This window comes from Balaenoptera acutorostrata, chromosome 13 (genome assembly GCF_949987535.1).
Source record: "Balaenoptera acutorostrata chromosome 13, mBalAcu1.1, whole genome shotgun sequence".
Taxonomy (NCBI): domain Eukaryota; kingdom Metazoa; phylum Chordata; class Mammalia; order Artiodactyla; family Balaenopteridae; genus Balaenoptera; species Balaenoptera acutorostrata.
Window position 1 is genome coordinate 2,965,848 of NC_080076.1, and position 19,792 is coordinate 2,985,639.

The window sequence follows — 19,792 nt, forward strand, 5'->3', positions numbered from 1 at the left end:
CAAACAGTATAAAGGCAGGCAGCAGCTGTACTGCTCTTAAAACAGCCTTTACCTAGGAATACTTGTTGACAATTTAAATCAAATTTATCCCTAATCCACTCTGAAATCTCTAAATTTAAGTTAGTTCAGAGAGCTAAATATTTTATACCTGGACTTAGGTATATGATGTCATTCTCCTTTCTCAGACATAATTTAGAAAATCCTAAGAAATTCACACAAAGACTTAACATTAAATATTTACTAATAAGTAGTGCACTTAAAATTTTGAGCATGCATATTTAATAAATATTTTTAGTTTGTCTTAGACTTCACACTATAGTTTAGAGAGTTTCACTTCCAGCTTTCAGACGGACAAGGCCTTTTAGGAGGTTCTTTTTTTTTTTGGTATCTGTCTGCTTTTCACTTTTAACTATTCTTTAATGGAATCTCTTAGGAACCTTTCTGATCTAAATGCCCAATAATCACACACCATTGGCTGACTTATGCAGACAAGCCATTCAACACTGTTTCATTAAAATGCCATTTTCCTTAGCTTGAAGGGACAGAGTCCCAAATCCTGAACAAATAATTCATTAGACCATAACAAGGGAAAATAAGTATTTTTTTCTCCATCTATTTCATTAACCAGAATTTTTGTCTGTTATAAAATTATAAATAACCAATGTATATCCAACCATTAATCCATCAGTCTTGCTGACTTCTCTCCACCCAAATATTGTAATTTACCTAAACATTTCAAAATAGGAGGACTTCTTTTGGGCGATTTCAGGGATGTATATTCTGTGCAGAAGCAGTGTCCTTAATCTCTAATGGGGACTTTAAATGTTTCAAGATATTAAGTTAGTTCAGAGAGCTAAATATTTTGACAATGAAATTGAAATTGAAATTTTGACAATGCTGAATATGTTATAGGAGTAGTATGAGAACTCATATATTTTGTTTTGATACCATTTTTAAAATAGTGTGTTGACAAATGAACAGTAATGTAAACACATTCGGCTCACGAATGGCGCTCTCACCAGTAACAAAACCGCCTCAAGCTGCCATTTTCCAGGATGTAACTCTTGCGGCCTCTCAAGTTACATTCTCAGATTCTGCATGCATTATAGAGAAACGGGGAAGAAAAGCACACTATTATTGTAGAACCCGCGTGGCCCTGAGTGAAATCACATGTGGGTGATAAGCAGGCTGGAGAAAGAAGGCAAGTCATGAAAATCACAATTTTATGTGGAGGAGTGTGGCAGTTTTGCTCACTGATTGTTGGTCTAACTTGTCAATTTTCCACACATGGAAGTTATTAGTGCAATCCTGTAGTCTTAAATAGACGTAAGAATTTTTACCATGGACTCAAATCCATTCCAAAATACTACAAAAAGTATTAAAGTTTCAATAGGCAAATTTTAATCTCTTTGGGGGTGCATACATATATACGTGATAGTACGTCTCTATATGACATTTATATCCATGTAATCAGTTGCAACGGGGGGATACTTTTATTTGTGCATTTTTACTCTGCATTGTAAAGAATTGTGGGCACTTCAATACTTTTCTGTGAATCGGGCTTAAATTTGATTGTTCAAGAATACATCGCACTTAGGCATTCAGGCTGAAACCAGCAACAATCGTCAACGACCTTTACCATGCCTGCTCTCCGCATTAGTGCAGATCATTAATCATATTTTATGACCAGGGATCCTTCTCGCAAAGGTTCTCAGCCGTCTTGCTCCCTCCCTGTCTCTCTACCCCCCACTCCCTTGCTTCGTGGAAACGCACGCACATGCACACACACGCACACACGCACAAACATCACACACCCTGCACTCACGTTGCACACATGCAGAATGGCCCACTGGCTGAGAGTCCAGCTTTGCAGGCACAAGTCCCTTCCTGGGCGCTGGTCCGTAGTGGTTTCTGTTGTAAATGCCCTGAGCTGGAGCGGGCCCCCGAGCTGCTGCAGCAGCCGTGAACATTAGCGAACGTTAGGCTCCGAGAGAAATGCCACCGCGGAAGGTAAGGCCTGGACTGTAGCGCGGCCTCCACAGCAGAGCCACGGCCGTATCTTGGATGCAATCCATCTCCACTGCGGATTGTCACGAGGTGAGCAGAACACGGCCAGGAGCCTGGTGGGAGAGGGCAACGTTACTCCGCGCAGGCCACCGCTCCCTGGATCTACGTCACCCCTGGCTCGCGCGTGCGGTGGTGGGGGGGTGTCTCCCGCTCCCACAGCCTCCCCCCTTCACCTCTCCTCCTTCCCCTCCATCTGCCCCCTCCCGCCCCTTCTCCTCTGCAGCCACCCACCCCCCTTAAAGCTTTCTGGAGTCAAATTGGGATTTCCATTCTCAGACTCGACTTAGTGCAGCTAACTACGGCCCACGGAGAGTAGTAATTGGGGTGAGAAAGTGGAGTTTGAAAAACAAAAATTAAAGTGGAACTTTTCAAGGATAAAAATAAAAAACAACAGGCATTTTAAAATTGCCAGACAGCAGAATCCTTGTTCTGAAGTCTTTCCAGTGGGACCCCATCTTGATTCCGGACTTCATCTAAAGATACCCTGTGTCTGAATACCCCCAGCACCTTTATCAGGAAGTTAGGTGAAACGCACACCCTAAGCGGTTTGTAAAGCACGCGCGGCTGGGACCACCGGAAGGATACCCGCCTATAAATCTGGATTCCAGGCTTAGTGCTCAGGTGCCCAAGCCGGCTGAACATGCATTCCCAGCACGCCTGCACGTATGGATGCGTGCCTGTGTGTGTATCCGTGTGTGCGCGTAAACAGCTTCCCGTAACTGGATCTGCGGCAGCGCTAGTCCTTGGGAATAAGGGGCGACAACTAGCCGCTGGGATCGGGATTCAGTGCTATTGGGGGAAGAATTATCAGTGTCTGAGTCATCGCGAGCCTCCAGACTTTCCCCGCAGTGTGGCAGAACTTTGTGCTGATGAGACAATAGTGGAGCGTGTGCGTTTCCTACAGGGCAGACCATTCCGGGGCTGGGGGAAGCCTCGGGCCTGCGCCGGGCCGCTGGGGCCCGGTCCCCTCCCCGCGCCGCGCAACCCCCGGAGCCCGGCCGGCGCCGGGGTCCCCGCGGGGCGGGCGCGTCCGGGGCGCGCGCGGGCGGCGCGGGGAGGGGGCCGGGCGCGTGGTGGGCCCCGCGCGCCCTCGCGCGTCCCCCGCGCCCGGGCGCAGCTGGCGCGGTCGGTCTAGTGCAGCGCTCGGCTCCGCGCCTCGGGCGCTCGGCTTCACCTTCAGAGGCGCGGGGCGTGCGCGTCCTCCTCCCCGGGCCGCCCGCCTCCCCGCCAAGGTAGGGGCCGGGTTGGCGGCGCGGCGGGGCCCGCGGGAGGGCCGGGGGCGCTGGGACCAGGCCTCGACGTGTGGGGGACCCGGCGTGCGCCGCGGGGGTCGGGGCTCCGGGAAGGGACTCCAGGGCGCGGGGAGGGCGGTTCGCTTTCCCGCTGGCTAGTTGCTCCGCTCCGCAATTCCGGGAGAGGGAAGATGCAACTTCGGGCGGCCCAGCGAGCGCCCGGGAGGTGGCTTTTACCGCAGTGGAGGGGCGGGGTGGGAGCGCGGAGGAGGCTCCGGCTTTGTACACTTCGTCAAAGGCGACGCGGGAGGAGGGGAGCTCGGATGCGCTCTCCATCCATTAGGAGACAAAGAGCAAATTGCCTTACTTTAAAGTAAAAACGCTCCGGCTAATGAAGGTGGGTGATGGGGCCTCGGGGCCCGAGGAGCCGCTTCAGTTATTAAGGGTTTGGTTGAAGGGGTCGATGCCAGTGGGCACCGAGCGCTGCTGCCTCGGGGACGTGCTTGCGGGGAGGGGCGTTGTTCCCCCCCCCTCCCCTGGCTGCGTGCCCATCAGCTGGGAGCGCATAAGTGACCCTAACATTAAAGAAGTGAGAGCCCGGAAGGGAAGTTAGGGCCCGGGTGGGGTTGGGGACGAGGGTTCTCGCAGTGACTGAGGCGGGGTGGGGAGAGGGGGTCTGCGTGGCAGGGGCTCCTCGGAGAGGCACCCAGCCTGGCGTGGCTGGGGGCGGAGGAGGTAGTGATCGCGCTGTATACCCGCGTATATACTAGAAAAGAATACTTGGGGTGTGTGTTGGGGGGGGTGCAAAAGCTCCTCCTCTGCCATTTCCAGGGGGAGCTAACCTACTGAAGAGTTACGATCAGTATTTAGATTGAACCGCCTCGTCGAGTTTTAAAGAAACTTTGTATGAATAAGTTTGTTAAAAGACAGCCGAGTTGGGTATTTAAAACAGTGGTTCATGAAGGAAGGTTGGTGTGCGGTGACAATCAGCCCTGGTGGGCTGGGGAGCCGGTGGAGCCTTGCTATTAGGGACCCGAGAGACCGAGCCTTTTACCCGAAAAATGTGGGTCTGTAAGTCAGCCTCGCTTATTATCAGCGTTAATAAGCTCCCCGCAGCAGACCGGGATGTGACCAAGGGCTTCTGGGGTTGTGTGTCTGTGTTTTACTCATTCCGCTGGGCTTACTGATAAAGAATTACTTGGTCTCCGGGTGTGCAAAGATCAACTTGCTCAGCCCTCTTTTAAAATATATTCATTCTGTGCCTTATTTAATCCAGATGCACAAAAAGCCATTTGCTGCTTCATTGTTGGTTTACATTTTTTGAAAAGGCGACTGGTGTAACCTGTGGAATTTGAAATGCAAATAAAAGCCTGTGGGAGTCGAGGCAGAACAAATCAGCGTTTATAAAGTGGAAAAGATTTAATGTCTTTGAGATCATTGCGGAGGAAAAAAACTGGAGAGGGGGAGTGATTTTTCAGGGAGTGAATTGTGACGTCAGGTCTTTTTGGAAAAGATGTTATTTTTAAGGTCTAAAACCCGGGTATGTAAAGTGCTTACAGGAAAAACAGATTACAAGATTAACATCTGTTAACATGATCGTTTATCTCCAGCCAAAAATAGGTCAGTTCTTTCTTAAGGAAACACGAGTGCTGGCGCATGCTTAAATAATAAAATTAAAATAATGAGTTCATAAATTAGGACCAGCGTTTGTTCTAATCTGACCTGTGAAGAACATTTTTTAATTTCGAGATCAATGAAAGGTCAAAGTCCCTTTTGGGTGTTGAGAACAGCTTCACCCTGCGTCCATCCCCTCCCGGATGACCCCCTCCTTTTCGCTGCGCTCTCCCTGTCCTCCCCCACCCCGATTGCTAATTTCCCCTTTCATCCATTGAGGAAGTACAAAATATATTTAAACGGATATTGTCTGACGCCCCCCCTCGTTAACGAAGGCAAACTCTCTCTCGGCGCAGATGGCTAAGTTTCAGACCTCTGCTGTTGTTTTACCAATAAATGAAACGGTAGGGAAGGGGAAAAAAAGGAAACAGCCTTGCGAAGTCTCCCTGCCCCCTGGGTGTGAGTGACGGCTCTCCCGGCCAATCCGCAGCGGCTTTCTCCATCCCGGAGGTAATTTGGGATGTGAGTGTGTACGCGCGCGCGCGTACATGCGCCCATGTGTCTGCACACTGTTAAATCCGACCAGCCCCGCGCGTCCTCAGGCTCCTGATTTGCACAGTTGTGAGCTGTAGACGTGGACACGCTTTTATCTGAGTCTTTGCAGCTAGGTGGGCACGTGGCAGTCCAAATGGAGACCCTCCCTCCTCCGAGTGTCCCCCCCCCCCGTAAAGAATGGGCGTAAGAAGTGCTTTCGGATTCAAGTCGAAACCTGCAGACGGGGAAGAAAAGGAGTGATGCGATTGTGCTTCCCAGAGACGGGGGAATCGAAATGTGTGGGTCCTTCCGTCACGTTCCCACGCGGCAGGCGCGCCCTGCGCTCTTGGGGTCGGAGGGATGGAGCCCACTCGCCGGGCGCTAAGCGCAGCCAGGTCGAGGATTGTTGAAACTGGTGTTAACTGTAAAAGTGAAGGGCAGCATGGACCTTCCAACTTCAAATTTTATTTTCTCGCTGGCAGTTGATACTTAGTCCATGGCAAAGGCTAGAATGTGACCTGCTCATGGTCAGTCAGAGTTCTGCTGCCCACCCGACTTATGAGAATGCGAAGGGCTGGCCGTGGCTCCCGCGCACAATGGGCACATTCACGGGCGGAGCGCGTCACGGGCCGCCACACGTTTCCTACGGGTTTAACCCGGCACCAACTTCCCTAGGAATACTGGTAGTGTTGTGTGTGGACACATGCTACTAGCCATATAGCATCTCTGTTCAGTATTGGAGTGGCTGTGCTGCTTCGCTCTGGGATGGATGGCGATGCTGCAGGGAACGGGTTAAGGACCCACGTGTGCCCCCTGCTTCCCCGAGACCCCTGGGAGGCACCCTGCGACCCGGCCTGGTTCACGCACGGTGTGTCCGGCTGCAGAGCCGCGCGGAGGTCTGCCGGAGGGTCCACGGGCGACCCCGGGCGACCTTCGTCCTCTCCCATCAAGATCCTAACTCGGTTACAAGGTGGTGTCCAGAGCCCCGCGCCTCCCGCCCGGGCCATTTCCGCCCCCTAAATCCGAGTACGACTCGATTCTCTTTCCCCCGCCCCCCAATCTCTGTGAGCTCGCGGATTGAGGAATGGGCAGAAGGGGGAGGCGTCGCTAGATTAAATCATTCCTATTTCTGTTTCTCCCGCTGGTGCGGCGCTGGGCCTGGGGCGCCTGGGGAGGCGGGGGCCAGGCGGGGGCCGGGCGGGGGCCGGGCGGGGGCGGGGGCATTTACCTGCCCGCCCCGGGGGCGGCGGCCTCTCGCGGCCCGGCTAACTGGGGGAGGGCCGTGGGCGGGGCGGGCGGGCGGGGCGGGGAGGTGGGGGAGGGCCCGGCCCGCCCCCCTCCCCCCGGCGCCCGCCCCCCGCCCCCGTCATGTGGAGCGGACGTCACACGCCTACACTGTAACCCAAGAAGTGAAAGAGACGGGGACCCACGGCCCAACTTCGCACCGTAACAAAGGCGGGGTCCGTGCGGGCCGGAGAGGGTCTGACTGGGGAGGGAACGGGCCGGCGGGAGGGGGCGGGGGATGAGGTTGGGGGTGGGGAGTGCAGGGCCCGGGGCTGCTCTGGGGCGGGAGACTGGGGGGCCCGGCCGGGGGGTGAGGGCCTGGTCTGGGGCGGGGTCTGCGTGGGGCGGGGGAGTGCGGGCCGGGCCGGGCCGGGCCGGGGGCCCGGGGGGCGGGGGGGGGGCGGGCTGCGCTGGGCCCCGGCTGGGGCGGGGGTGTGCGCGGCGGCGCGGACCGCGCTCCGGGGGCCGAGGCGCGGCGGAGGCCAGGTAATTGGTTTCTATTTTAAACTTCACTTTGTCCTGGCGGAGGTGGGGCGGTGGGAGAGGCGTGGCCCCCGGGCGATTACATAAGTGTTCATACCTGACCTGGTGCCGGGCCGCGGGCGGCGCGCGGATTTGGGCGCGAGGGTCTGGTGGGCACCGGGCCCGGGCGTCCCCGTGCGGGGCGGCCGCGCGTGGAGTTGCTGCGTCGTGCGCGTGGGACCTGGTGCGTGTCGGCCGTGGGGAGCCCGCGTGCACTCTGGGCTGCGGCTGGAAGCCCCGGGGTGTCCGTGGCTGGGGGCCGGGCCTGCCGGCGGGGTCCACCGCGTAACAAAGGGCAGGGTTGCGGGACCCTGGGCCGCGCACCGCGCCGACCTAACGGCAGGTCACAAAAGTCTTCATTAAACGTGCAACAGACCGGCATTTCCCCCATGAACCTGCCCGTAGGTCTCCAGTCTTGATTAAAGATGACTTAAACATTGAGGCGCTCCCACCCCGTGGCGGTGTGATAAATACCATTAAAGGTCTGACCGGAGGAGAAGCAAGGGTGGTTATTCCCCTAGCAGGATCGTCGCCAGATTATTTTTCATGCCTTCCTGTTAGTATGATCGGAGTATTTTGGTTTAGGAATGTAAGTGCTACTTTAAGGAACTAGGCATGCATGCTATTTGGTAGGATCTTTCTACTGCCGCGCAAAAAAAGAGAGGTCGTTTTATCATTTGTTTGTTCCTCCTTCATTTTCTCTTGCATTCTTTGATTGTGGCGTCAAAATAGCTGTGTTATTTATATTGACACAGACTGGCCAGAATTAACTATCCCACATGCCACTGCTGCGCAGTTTCCCCGCCTGTGTGCGAAATTGGAGGGTGCGGAGCTGGCCGGCCGTGCCTGGGTCTGAGAGTTCGGGTCCTGGAGAGGGACAGTTTCACGAGAGCAACTCTCACGCTGTCTTGAATGGACCCTGGGAGACCCTGAGCTCTGCGCGAGACTCCAGTATTTTGGTAATGGAATTAGAATTTTGATGTGTTAAGGTACAAATATATTATGTCTTGTATTTGTCTTAGTTCATTAGAAAGGCTTTATTTTGTTAAACTTGCTAATTTGAATAAAATGAAACGTTTAGAGCACATTAACATTCTAAAAAAAATAACGAGCCCAGGGGATGTACCATAAAGCTAACTGAGAAGAATGGGAATGTCTGTAAAATGAAACAGAACAGCCAAGGAGCATATTTGGTAGGTACAGGATTCAGCAGTGGGAAAAGAGAGAGGAGTTTTGCTTCGTTTCATTTCCGAAAGCTTTTGTTTGTCAGCATAATCTTTCCAAATGGCTTAGTATACTGAAACTTGCTCCATCAAGGACTTTTAACTTTTGGATGTGTAACTGATACTAGTCAGTGATGATTTGAGAATAGTTTTCATCACTAGTCTTAATCCCATTGTTATTTGTAGAGGACCTTTAAAAGTTGACTGACTAATTTAGAGATTAAAGTTTCCTTGGGGCTCTGAAGTCCCACATTTCTAACTTTATGAGACATCTCAGAGACCAACCCAGAGTGAATAGAATGGGAGATGTCTGTGAAAACAGGTCGATGCTGAAATCACCTTGTCTCCACTTCCGTGAATTAAACTTTAACTTCATTTACCTTACTTGCTCCTGCGTGGAGATATTTGAGTCTTACAGGTGGAGCATTTAATGGGGAGATTAAGTTTAGCAACAATTATGTGAAAAAGAAAAGGAGACTTCTTTAAAGAAGAACTCAAAGTGGGGTAAACTCTAACAGATGGTTTTCAGCGTTACTAAACAGGGAAAAATGATAATGTGACCTAGGAATTTAAGTCGAGTTTAGTCATGGATAGTTCTTGAAAAACCAGTGCTCAGTTTATTGGGTTGCTGTGGATTTTTATTTATTCATTTTCCAGGATACGTATGGGTCTTATTCATAATTTACCAGAAGGACTCTTATTAAGAATTTTGTGGGAGTGGCTGTAAGTCTGGCTGGAGATTGTGTTTAGAGTTTCAGCTGCATTATACCTTAATGGCATAGAAATAGGAAACTGAAATAGAAGCTGATTCTGTTCGGCGGGAAGGAGCTTGTCCAGACGTGTGTACTTTCCTTTCATAATATATTTGTTTTCAGTGTTCAAGACACTGCACTCTTCTGGTTTTTATTCCATTTTCAACATTGGTTTTACTTATATCATTAAAAGTGATGTTTTGCTTATAATGTAGCTAGATTTCCAACTGAATAAAGCAACTCTGTTGTGCAGGAAACAAATAACTTTTTCATTGGTGTTTGATGGCCAAATTTAGCTGGAGACAGCTAACCTTTCTCGGTGATAGGCATAGGTTTCAGGTGAAGGCATAGAACTAATGGTAGAAAGCAGAAGAAAGTGAAATGTATTTGATCAGATATCTGCAGTTATAAATATTTGAACATAGAAGTAACATTCCTTCTTCAAAAGCAGACATCTTACATGCTATAAATGTTTATGCCTTTTAGCACTTGGATGGACTTTTTCTGACACAATCAATTCTTTCAAAAAATGCATCTCTTTGCTGCCCTAACCCCTCCCCCTCAAAAGCTCTAGAGGCTGTGGGGAAAGTTCCATTAACTCTCTTCTTACTGAATGCCGTCCAGAGGATACTAGTGGGCCTGTGTGCTGCGTTGCCCTGGCCCCGCTGCCTGTGTCCCCCTCACTGTACTTACACCGACGGCAGAACTAGCACCCAGCACATGGACCTGCCTTGGCTTGCTTAGCACTGGGCACCTTTGATCTTTTCTTCCGGAATTATTAATGTCTAAACAGGAAGAATTCATTGCATCACTGTCTTTAGCTCCCAGACCCTTATGCTCTTGGTAGGAAACATCATCTCATTTGGATTTGCATTTTTCAAGTGAATAGAGCCGTGTCAGGAGGTGGATTTGTTCTGAAGTCTGATCAGGTGGTGTTTGGAATACATCTCCACGTGTGGTATAGAGATAGGCTAGCAGGATGGAGCTTTGAGAAGGCAGATGTGAGTGTGGAGTGTGGGTGTGCATCCCTGGGCTGCCATTCTGTCTGCTCTGGAGTTTGGGTACCAGCAATTTTTCGACTCTTGTTCTGCGCTGGGCTTGGTGCTAACCGGTGGCATGAGTCACACAGGTGACGGTGGCCCTCTTCTCCTTCCTGTCTTCTCCTTGGGGATGTCACCCCCAACCTTTTCCATCTGATGACCAGCAGTATGTTGGCAGCAGCCTGTTAGGGTTTGAATGCGCCTTGGGACCACAAGAGTGACAGCATTTTTTAGATTCAAGCCTTTGCCTCCATTCTCTCTGGACCCAGGAACAAGTGAATTGTGGGGGGGGGGGGGAGGTAGGGAGGTGGGACATTTCTCTTTGATGGAGGGGTGACCTCTGCCCTGAGTGAGCTGAGGTCCCGCCATACCTCTCTCACCAGAGGGGGGAGTGATTTATGGGAGGGCATCCTCTTTATCCTCTGACTCTAGCTATGAATACCTTACAGTTTTCAGAAATATCGGCAAATTGTCACGAGCCCATGTTAAGAAAGAAGTCACATCAAATGTTTATTAAAGAAGAATTTCTTAATACAACAAACCTTATGGGAAAAATAAAGAAAAACTTTCACCATAAATTTAAAATGTCTCATCCAGTTCTTTTAAAAGCACCTTTATTTTAAAATTAATTTTCTTCAGGAGAGGACTATTTGAGGGTTATGACTTAAATAGTCATAGGGAGGATACATATATAGGCACTATTAAATGCACTGCTTGTATTTGAAATTTACACTATCTGCTAAGGTATATCAAGTATATTTTAGAGAGACTGGTAAAAATTAGCAGTTGCAACTGTCTGTTTTGTGTATTCTTTATCCCTTGCATCTGGCTACACGTGATTTGAACAGCTGAAGCTTTTCTTTCCAAAGCTAGTGCTGGCTGTCATATTTATGTCCAGAATGAAATGTTTTCCAGTAGCATACATCGGAATCGTAACGAAGTATAATTTTGTGGCTTTCAATATCCCTTAAAAGTAGTTTTCCGAAAAAGAGCTGGCATTTAGTCTTCAGTGCCAATGGTACTGAAAATTACAAAGCAGAAGTAATTAGAAACGCAACTATTTTTAGAACCCAAACATGTAAATATGTGTAAAATGATGAGTAAAACACCACACCGGTGAGTCGAAAAAATCAATTTACAAAGCAGCTCCACTGGGTTTAGATACGTTTTACTGTATATTTCAAATATGTGTTCATTCGGTAGATTTTCTTTCTTTTTCTTTCTGTTCTGTTGTTGTTGTTGATGATGGTTTGCTGTCAGGAATTTAATCAAGTCATTGCGTTCCAAAAACTGACTTTAAGAGACATGTATTTTATGTGATTGTGAGGTTCAGACACCAACTCAATGGAGTGTTGGAAGTCGGTTGAGATATTAATGTATTTTATTTTCAAGACGAAAGTAAGCTGGTGTTTTATTCCTTCAAAAGCAGGTAGGCTTGTCTCGCACCGTTTCTGGCACCCGGAGGACTGCTGTTGTCAGCTCAGCCCTCGGATGCAGCTGTCTTGTTATTTTCTTGCTCATTTAGGGGATGGGGAGCTAGGCTAACTTGTGGTGTTAGCTTTCAGGACGTAGTTGAAGGGAGACTCTGAAAAACTGAGGTTCTCTGGTAAAACTCTAGTTTTTTTCTTAGGCACTAAGAATTAAGGAAGAAAGCTTTTTTCAGCATTATTTGGTCTCGCTTGAAAAACCCTCCCCTCTTCACCTCTTCCCATGTGAAAGGAAGGGATATTTGTTTAGGAATTTTTGTCCTTTGTCTCAGAAAAGGGCAACATGTGCCTGTGTTTGCCATATGGCACTGTTTAACCTACGTTACTTGGGCTGACTTGGGCTGCATGAGGTACTGATTCATTTCAGCGCTCCAGAATGTTCTTTGAAAGTTAGGGCAGTGAAGGATGCATCCAGAGATGTGCTGAGAGGCTGTCCTGTCTCTAGCAGCTTCTCATTCTGTTGATATTTGAGGGCTGTGAGCAAGTGTCACTTTTTTTTCCTGAAATAATTTTTGTGGGAAAGAGTTTGACATTAAATGTTGGCTGATTGTGTTGATTCAGGAAGACACACAGCCCAAAGTGAGTAGTTAAAACTTCTGCTGGTTGTAAATAGGTTGGAAGTTGGACTAGTGAGACAGGACTTTTCACTGTTTTGTTCCTGATTATTCTGGTGACTTTAACCTAGAGCTAAAAAAAAATGTGTTTTTTTTTTTCCCCCTTAAAGAATTAGCTATTTTTTTTTGAATGGATGGATGAACCAATGGACAGATCGGTGATCCTCTTCCATAGTTTAAACTTTTGTGGTGCTGTTCTGGGATTATCTGGATGTTTTCATCTTGTTTTGTTTACACGTGTTATTTTGAATTTTCAGATAGACATGGATTTAATCACAAGGGTAGCTCCTCTGCTAGGTGCCACGTCTCAGGAAGCTGTGGACGTGGAGAATCAAGATCTCTGCCTCCATTTTTAAGGTCCCGTATGGCTGTGGAGTTGCCCACCAAAGCTCATGTGTGTCCAGATAGTCTCCTGCTGAATCTGTCTCATTAGTTTTAATCGTACTGTGTTTCCTGTTTTAAGGAGAGAAGTAAACACATTTATACTCATTCATGTGTGTTGCCTGTAAAGCGTATGTGTGCATATGTGGATGGGAAGGTACCTCTCAGAGAATCTGAGCGGTGTGAATGAAGACTGCTTTGGGTGACACATCATTTATATTGACACCGTCAGTGACCTGGGGCGATTTTTGTGCCATTTGGAGAAAATATGATCATTCACATTGATAATCATAGTCTCACCAGATGGAGATTCATTATACCAGAGCTTTTCGTGTCTTTAGCATGACCATTAGCATAACGGTGATAATTTGTTCCTTGGAGTAACACCAAGCGTAATTTAAATTAGTGTTATTGTGATGACCCAGCCAGGTGCTCAAGTGGCTTCCTTAGTTCAGACATGGCTTTTTACTTTTTAAAACAAGAGGCAAGGACGATGACCTCATTTCTAAAACCAACTTGAAAAACACAACTATGAGTAAATAACTGAATTCCTAATGTAAAAATACTTGCCATAGCAACGTAAACTTGGGACAATTCTGCAGAGTCATGGGATTAGTGGTTTAGTGGTAGGATTAAAATTGGCCTCAGTAAATTACCCTGGTGACAGAAAAGCAGAGTCTGTTAAGGGTTTTACAGGAAGATTGGCTTATCAGTTATTTTCTAGGTTGATGAAAGATTATGGGCTGCTTAAAATTTGAACTTTACAAAGGAAGGTTAATTTTTCTAATAGCTACACATTTTAAAGTATCTGTAGGGATTGGTTAAAAAAAAGAGGTTACAGCAGTTAGAATTAGGGATTTTTTGTGCACGTGGGAGTCCATTGACCATCCGTGTTCATTTAGCTACAAACGTTCAGAGGGCGGTTGAGAGTATGCATTTCAGCCAGCGGTTAAATTAGGTCTTTCCAGTGTCCATGGAAATAGTAGACTATTTTGGAAAGTGCATTAGATCTTTGGGGCCACAAAGGCACCATTTAGACGCTTACTGAGCTGTAGTACCTTCGTGGCCCGAGCAGGTTACGGGGGTGCATTGCTCCAGAGTAGGGTTTTCATGTCTGTCGGGAGTTTTCAATTGATTCAACAGAATGACCATGAAGGGAAACATTTACTTTCCTGGTTGTTTACCTTTCTTTGTACATTTATGTTACTTCTATTTGGACTTGTTTAAAAAGGCTCATACTGAGAGTTATATGTGTGTTATTTGCAGCTGACTTAGAGATGATTTGGGGGTGAATCTGGACATTTTACAGGTACTGAACTGCAGAAGGACTTAGTGATTTGGCTGAGGCCACAGTGATGGAGTTGAGCTCAAACCCAGGTTTCCTGAGTCGCAGTCTGGTCTCTTCCTGGTACCCCGTGCCGAGCGCACAGAAGAAAGTGAGGTCGCCGTCTGAGTTCACAGTGAGCTTGTCGAGAAGGTGCAGGGCTGATCGAGCTCTGCGAGTGTAGACCTAGCAGAGTGGTGGGTTATTTAGGACAGGAGGGAGAGGGCTTCACTTCAGTTTCACTTTCTGTTGCTTAAATCTGTCTCCAGAGAGAAGAAAAAATGTTGACTAAATTTTTGCAGCTCTCCATGGGGATATCGTGTTAGTGGGAGAACTGGATAAACTGTCCCACTTCAAGGCCACCCAGCATCACCGAGCTCAGACTGGGAGGAAACGGGGAAGCCCTGTCGTCACCCAAGGCCTGGCAGCTGTGGGCACCCGTTCCCAGCTCAGCACGGGGCCCGGGTACAGATTTTCTCGGGTATCCCAATGGTTAACACCCTACTCTCATCACTTTTTTTTTTTTTTTTTTAATTTTTATTTATTCATTTTATTTATTTACTCATTCATTTATGGCTGTGCTGGGTCTTCGTTTCTGTGCGAGGGCTTTCTCCAGTTGCGGCAAGTGGGGGCCACGCTTCGTCGCGGTGAGCGGGCCTCTCACTGTAGCGGCCTCTCCCGTTGCGGAGCACAGGCTCCAGACACGCAGGCTCAGCAATTGTGGCTCACGGGCCCAGTCGCTCCGCGGCACGTGGGATCCTCCCAGACCAGGGCTCGAACCCGTGTCCCCTGCATTGGCAGGCAGACCCTCAACCACTGCGCCACCAGGGAAGCCCATCACTTTTTGTAAGAGAGTAAATACAGAAAGCAAATCACCAGCAGGGGATAGAAAGTCCTAGAAGAAAAAAGCCAGCAAAACATTGCAGGGAAAGGGGTCCTTGAGGACCAGCGATGGCTGAGATAGACCCGCAGTCTCTGGTGGGCCTCCTGTCTGAGGCCGCGGCAGAGGTGAAGTGCACGCTGGTGCAGAGCAGGGCACGTGCAGGGCTGGGCTCTCATCGCGACGCAGCAGGTGACTGCCAGGTGGGTTGGGGAGAGCCACAGGGGAGACCAGAGCAGGTGGGCACCTTCCCTTGTGCACATCTTTGGCGCAGGTGGGACGAGATGGCGAGGAAGAGGAAGACAGGTGGGGGAGAGGGGCAAGCCAACCACGGTGAGACCACGCTTCCCTTTGCCCTGCTGGTGATGGTAGTTCAGACAGGTGGTCACAGCCCCCGTGGGCCTGGCTGGCGGGGTCTCGCTCTGCTCCTGGATGCTGTATAGGGGATCCGTTCCCTCTGCCTGCTCCGGCAAACTGGGAGCTGGGCCAGGGTGCAGTGAATTTGTCTTCATCGTGCGAGAGCCGCTTAGAAAACCTGTCTCCTTTGCGTTCTCCACGTGGGCAAACATAGCCAACATTCTAGGTTTTCTCTTAAGGGGAAAAATCAGTAAACTGAGACCCAGATTTTGCATTTGTTTTCCCTTCTCTGAAGAAGATAGTACTGAGTACTTTTTCATTATTTACCTGACACTATGCCCTAGGTAGTTTGCTGCCTTTCTAGAAATTTCTCAAAATACGTAATGACCCATGTAAACTCAGATTGTAGAGATTTATTTAATTGGTGTATGGACATCATCCTGTATGCCCTTCTGTGAGGATTTTGGCAGGCTTGTTGGAGAATCTGGTGATTGAAATCCTGTTATTCGTCTGTTGGTAGGAAGAGTTTGCTTGTTTATCCCCATTCCATAAAGAGTATGAGGTAACACTTGAGGTCTACATTAAATATAGAGTAAAACATAAATAAAAGTCAAGAACAAGGAAATGAAATAATAGGTCCTGACAAGGGGAAAATAGGATTCCATATCCAGATCATCGTGTTCCGTCCTGTGGGTATATACTTGGACCAAAATTTATAATCTGAGCTTTCTGGTCACTAAAACAAGAGTGAAACAGGGCCATTTATATGTCGAATTGACAATACGGGCAAAACTCACCGGTTCTGTGAAAGAGAAGCCTTCTCTAGCCTGTAACCCTAAAGGAGACTCCTCACGTTGATTTGTATGTTGACCTTTTTCACAGGCCACGTGTTTTCATGTAGACGATCTTCAATGACGCTCTTAGGGTAGGTCTGCGGTGGCTTTCCAAAGGTGATTCCTTGGAGCTACCCTGGTACAAGGAGCCGAGGGCATCAGAACACAGTAGTACCCCGCGTTGAGAGCTATTTTTTGAATCACCATGACAGTACGATCCCAGGTATTGAGCATTAACAGTTTCTGGCTATATTAGAAGTTTAATTTTTACTACCAAGGACTTATAGACGTGAATCAAATTGGGTGAATGCCTGAAAAACCAGCCCCCCAAATAAATAGCTCATAAATGCTCTACCAAGGCTCATTTCCTTTCCACAAACATCCATCTCACACCCGCTGTGAGCAAGGCTCCCACGTTCTGTGTGTATTTTGTTTAGTATTCGTAACAGTTAGGAGATAGGAAGTCATTCTAGTCCCCTGCCCCCCACTTCCTTAACCACTGAGACTCTCGCGGTTAAGGAACTTGGGTTATCTGAGCAGACCATCTTCTGGGCAGTCACCTTGAGTTTGACCTTCCTTATGCTCATTGAAGCCTAGAGACTTTGAGTCTTGGTCTGAACCATCTGGAGTTGTGTCACCGTGGAGATCACATCGTGGAAGGCCAGTGTTCCTCCTCCCGGCCTCTCCCCCTTTCTAGGTGGCCGGGGTTACTGGTGGATCCCCAGGAGGAGCTGGGAGCCAGTGTCAAGGGTGCCCTGAGCTGGGACTGGCCACCTGAGCGTGTGGGCCCCCGCTCAGCACATGGCCATGTCTGTTGTGAAGGTGAGCGGAGACTTCGAGTAATCAGTCCATCAAGAAAGAGCGTGGTCTGGGGATTTGAAGCAGGGAAGCTCCTGCATCAGCGTCCAGCCGTCCAGCCAGCTAGGGGGGCTTGGCCCACCTCAGCCGCCTCTTCTCCTGGTCGGCTTCGGGAGCCTGCACCAAAGCCCAGAGGGCCCTGAGCTTGGGAAACTGGGGTCTGTATTTGCAAATCTCTAGGGCAGGGGTCGGCAGCCTTTTTCTTCCTCCCTCCCTCCCTTCCTTCCTTCCTTCCTTCCCCTCCCTCCCTCCCTTCCTTTCTTTCTTTCTTTTTTAAAATTTTTATTAGACTATAGTTGATGTACAATGTTGTGTTAGTTTCAGGTATATAGCAAAGTGAATCAGTTATACATATATATATATCTCCACTCTTCTTTTTTTAGCTTCATATAGGCCACTACAGAGTATTGAGTAGAGTTCCCTGTACTGTACAGCAGGTTATTAGTTATCTATTTTATATATGGTAGTGTGTATATGTCAGTCCCAATCTCCCAATTTATCCCTCCCCACTGGCAGCCTTTTTTCGTAAAGGGCCAGATAATAAATATTTTGGGCTCTGTGGGCCAGAACTTCTTGTTAGAGCTAATTCACTCTGCCTTGTAGCAGTTATAGAAGCAACCACAGACAACACATCAGTGAGGAAATAAGCTTTATTTGTGGACACCGAAACTGGAATTTCATGTCATTTCATGTGTCACAAAATACTCTTCTCCCTTTGATTTTTTTCCAGCCACTTAAGAATGTAAAAACCATCCTCAGCTCACAAGCCACACAAAAATAGGTGGTGGGCAGGCTGGCTTTGGCCTTGGGGCTGCAATAGGCTGACCAGCACGCTAAGACAGTGCTCTGCCTGGTAAATACAATGCTGCTGTCATTTTCAATTTTCTAGTTACCCCATGGAAAATGGTTAAAGAAGTGGGTAAAACTAATAATGTGTTTTATTTAACGCGGTAGATCCAAAATGTTCCTTGAACACGTAAATGACATGAAAGTTACTGCTGAGTCAGTCTTCGCTCTTTATTTCACACTAAGCCTCGGAAATCTGGCGTGGATCTCACACTTAGGGCTCAGCCCGATGTGGACTCGCCCCTTTAGCCCCCGTGGAGATCGCACAGCTGCGGGGCTGGAGGTCCTGCCCCGGCGGGCGCCCCTGCCGTCAGCCAGGGCCTGGTGCTGAGGTCGAGGAGGAACCTTCACTCCTCCAGTTCAGCTGTTGGTAGACAAGAACTCTAAGGGGAGATACGATACTTTGGAAATATCTCAGCCGAATCCGAGCAGCTTAATTAAGGGAGAAAAAGTTCTTTTTTTACCACTCTCAAGCCAGGAGCCGGGGTCGGGGGGCGCTGGGCGCTGAAGGGAGGCTGGGGCCTGACGCTGCATCATGTCTGTCCCTCAGCGAGTCCCTGGTAAGTTGGCCCAGCATGCTGGGAACCAGAAGCCTTGCTGTCTCCCTGTTCCCTGCTGCCAAGCCCCGCCTCTGCTGAGGCATCCAGAAACTCAGAAGTGTTAATCCCGGGTTGCAGGTGTGTGGGAAGGAATTGAAGTGTAAGAGGCTGCCTCTGGCTTCCAATCCAACATCCAGTCGTGGTGCCTTTTGGCCAGTTCTGGAGCCGGTATGCCTTTACTTGTTCATCTGTGAAATGGGGTGAGATGCTGGCCTCCCCCGAGGGCCGGTTAAAGGACAATGTGCCTTGTACCCGAAAGAAAGGGAGCGGAAAGCAGACTAAATTACAGATGAAGGTCACTTACTCGAGAATTTCAGAACACAGAAGGATGGTTCCAGTTTATTCTCTGTCACATCTAGTGGTAATATGTAAACGTTTAAACTTTACATCCAGCATAAAAAAGCATTTGGTTCTTCCTACATTTTGCACATTAAAAAAAATCGCCTGTTTATGTTACAGAGGAGGTGAGAATTATGGTCTAATTCAATTAGATAGATGTACTTTATGTTGAGCATATTAAGCCTTAAACCTGTTTTATCCTCATTTGCCACCTTTTTGCTTTGTTAACCTCACAATATAAAAAGCAACTTTATAAAATATAGAAACTGTTAACTTCGCTTGGGGGCTTAAAGTGTATCTGGAGTGAAAACCCTGGGCAGAGTTCATTGATTATTTTGTACATCGTTGTTGTAATGATGGTAGGACACCAACAAAATGCTCTTTGTTGGAGGAACAGAGTATTTTTCTGAGATTGTGCTTTTGCAGGGCCTCCCCCTGCATTCTTCATGGATGAACTCGTGCCGATCTCATTTCTGCTCCCAGGTCCTGGGGATGTGAAATACGGTTGTTGGATGAGAGCTCAGTACACTTTGAGCTCTGTATCAAAGCTCGTGAAAGCGCTGACGTAGGGGGTTTTCACTTAGGAGGGCCGTGTGGATGGAAAGGCAAAACTTCTTTTCCTCAAAATGGATCTGGAACCAGTGTGTTTCATCAGTCTCTTTAAAGTAGGTCATTTCCATATAATACTGTTAATAATAAGAAAAAAGAAGATTCTTTCTCCCCAAATGGGTAACAATAATGGTTCAGAAAAGGTGTTTCTCAGAGGGAAGAATAAAGTAAGTAACTCAAAGCAAATGATCTCCTTTAAAGGATGCTTCTTTAAAGGAGATGAGGGTTAAATACAGTGTCATGAATTTTTGTTCCTTCATGTCAGCAGTATTTTTGGCTATGATTCGTATATTATTCATGTGCTGTTAGGAATTACAGCGAGAGACACAGGTCCTGCCCTGAAGGACTTCACAGTGGGCCATTTTGTGAGTGTTGCAGAGTATGCTTGGGGGTGGTT

At 48.3% G+C, this 19,792-nt stretch overlaps 1 protein-coding gene across 6 annotated transcripts in view; it reads left to right on the forward strand.

The window, feature by feature from the left end:
• Positions 1 to 3,113: 3,113 nt before the first annotated feature.
• The window catches only part of ZNF516 (zinc finger protein 516), a 114,674-nt gene continuing 97,995 nt past the window's right edge, over positions 3,114 to 19,792 (forward strand). For 3 of the 6 annotated variants that reach the window (XM_057526488.1, XM_057526487.1, XM_057526493.1), the window contains exon 1: positions 3,115 to 3,299. The gene's annotated coding sequence lies outside the window, so the exon portion shown is untranslated. Of the gene's footprint in view, positions 3,300 to 19,792 lie in introns of all 6 variants that reach the window. The other 3 variants (XM_057526489.1, XM_057526492.1, XM_057526491.1) reach the window with 2 other exon arrangements.